The following is a 2,787-nucleotide window of genomic DNA, read 5'->3' as shown; positions in this document are numbered from 1 at the left end:
CCAGCCACATTCATCAAGGCAGACAGGTTCAAACCGGCCCAGGTTCAACACATTGTCAAACAACAACAACAACAAAATAGCCGGATATTGTGGTGGGCGCCTGTAGCCCCAGCTACTTGGGAGGCTAAGGCAAGAGAATTGCGTAAGCCCAAGAGTTTGAGGTTGCTGTGAGCTGTGACAACACAGCACTCTACTGAGGGCAACATAATGAGACTCTGTCTAAAAAAAAAAAAAAAAGAAAAAGAAGCAATTTACTTACTGGGAATAATGATGATCTATAGTTGAATTCCTTTCCCAAATGTATTTGTAAACAAGTGTTTGCAAATGACAGCTTGAAATTTCTCATGTCTTCATTTTGGAACAAAATAGAAAACTTATAAAAAATAAAACAGTTGAGATCATAAACATGATGATTGGACTTTCACACTAATATGTGAGATGTGTCTCCTTCAAACCTTGTTATAACATTGGCACATTACTCATTGGATGTGAAAAACAATTTCTTTTAGATTCAAAGAAAAAGATAGGTTAAGCTAAAATACAAGAATTCTGAACATGAGGCAATGAAAACAGGTTTTGTCCATATTAATGCCATAGCATGTAAGTTACTTTTAATCTATATTGAATATGGATTTGATCTCTACATTACATACAATAAACTATTGAATTTCAAATTTTAAATCACAAATTATAATTTTTCTTCTGTAATTAATTTAAAGTATATGTCACATGTTAAATAGGAAGTCAAATTTGTCTTAGTAGTGTGGATATTGTTGACAATTAAATTAATCGTTTTTATACAATCCTTTTTTATTTTTTTGAGACAGAGTTGTCACCCACATAGAGTGCTGTGGTGTCATTATAGGTCACAGCAACCTCAAACTTTTGGGCTCAAGCGATTCTCCTGCCTCAGTCTCCTGAGTACCTGGATCTACAGGTGCCTGCCATCATGCACAGCTAATTTTTCTATTTTTGGTAGAGATGTGGTCTTACTCTTGCTCAGGCTGGTTTCAAACTCCTGAGGTCAAGGAATCCACCAGCCTTAACCTCCCAGAATGCCAGGATTATAGGCTTGAACCACCAGGCCTGACATTTTTTTATGCAATACAAATACTATTTTCTTTAAAAGTAAAATATTTTACATAAAATTTGTAAAACATATACTAATGACAAAATATTTATAAATGTAATATTTTTAGTATTTTTGAGGTACTTATAACAATGGCTGGGACATAATAAGCATTATATGTATTTCTTAAAATAAAAAGAATGCAAAATTGTAAAATGATATTTAAAAATATTACAAGTTTTGTAAGATATATATGAATTGAGAAGGGGGACTTTCATAATAAAAAGTATATATACAGTTTATGTGATCATTCCCTTATTGTTGGCTATTCAGGTTACTGCTGTTTCTTGCTTTTTTTAATGTATTACTGTGATAAACACTTTTCAAGCATTAAGAAGTTTTTGTGCTTTATTATTGAAGTATTTTCACAGAATAGGATAATTGGTGTAAGAGTTGGGACCATGTTATTACTTTTGATATGTGCTATAGTCACTAATCTTGTCTTTGTGGCACTTTGCATAAGGAAAAATATAAAGCTTCAACTCGGAGTCAACTCTGTGCAAGAGCCTTTACCAACCTTGTTGCTATGATTGAATATTTGTTCCCTCCAAAGCTCATGTTGAAATTCAATCCCCAGTGTGGCAGTATCAAGTGGTGGGTCTCTAAGAGGTAGTTAGGTTTTGAGGGGTCTGCCCTCATGTATGTATTAGACCATTAATGGATTAATGGATTTCCATGGTTAACCCATGGGAATGGGATTGGTGGCTTTATAAAGAGAGACCTGAGCTGGCATGCTCGGCCCACTTGCCATGCAACTCCCTATGCTAATTCAGAAATCTGCACAAAATCCCACTAGCAAAAAGGCCCTCACCAGATGTAACTTCTCAACTTTGGGCTTCTCAGCCTCCGTAGCTGTAAGAAATAAATGTCTTTCCTTTATAAATTACCCAGTTTCAGGTATTCTGTTATAAGCAACAGAAAACAGATGTTTTCAATCTTTATAACAACTCTGTAGGGTAGGTAGTATTATTATTCCCTTTTTCTAGATGAGTAAACTGAGACTTGAAGCCTTGAATTGTCATGACCTGGTATCTAAGAGGAGCCCTGAGTTTCAACTGTAGGGACGCCAAGCAGGAAAGACTTAGGTAAACTTCTTTTTCTCAGCTGCAGGTAGGGGAGAAGGTCAATTTGTTGTCTCCTACACAGGAGATGGAGAAGGCTTATCCATCATCATGGACCTGGAAATCTTAACAGTTAAAACTGGAAAGATGGAAATGGGTCAGAGAGCAGGGCAAGGGTGATTAATAAGTTACTTGGTATATTAATTTCCTAGGTACTGACTGGATTTTTAATGATATTATTGTGGTAATGTTTAAAAAAGAATTCTTACATTTTGGAGATCCATGTTGAAATATTTGTGGATGAAATGATGTGATGTTTGGAATTTTCTTCCAAACTATTAGGGGAGGAATGCAGATAAAATGGCAATGCTATGAGTTAGTTTTTTTTGGCTACAAATTAATAAATGAGGTTAATCGTTTTTTTTTTTGTATTTCTATAAATGTTTTTAAAGTTTGAAAAGCCACCAAGCCTAAGAAGTTTTATGAGAGAGAACTACTGAACTTTCCAGCTATAATGAATATAATTTTATGGTACAGACATTATTCCAGAGTTAGAAAGATGTCTATCTCATTTTGTCAGACTAGCTGAGCAGTGAT

General features: G+C 34.8%; 1 non-coding gene across 1 annotated transcript; it reads left to right on the top strand.

Moving 5' to 3' along the window:
* Window positions 1-387: 387 nt before the first annotated feature.
* LOC111725092 lies at window positions 388-489 on the top strand. Its single transcript, XR_002773240.1, has one exon. It is a non-coding gene; the product is annotated as a small nucleolar RNA U13 (small nucleolar RNA).
* The last annotated feature ends 2,298 nt before the right edge of the window (window positions 490-2,787 follow it).

This window comes from Otolemur garnettii, unplaced genomic scaffold (assembly GCF_000181295.1).
Source record: "Otolemur garnettii isolate 467f Iridium unplaced genomic scaffold, OtoGar3 scaffold00031, whole genome shotgun sequence".
NCBI lineage: Eukaryota > Metazoa > Chordata > Mammalia > Primates > Galagidae > Otolemur > Otolemur garnettii.
Note: the sequence above shows the minus strand (reverse complement) of the source record. Positions and strands in the feature narration are given on the sequence as shown.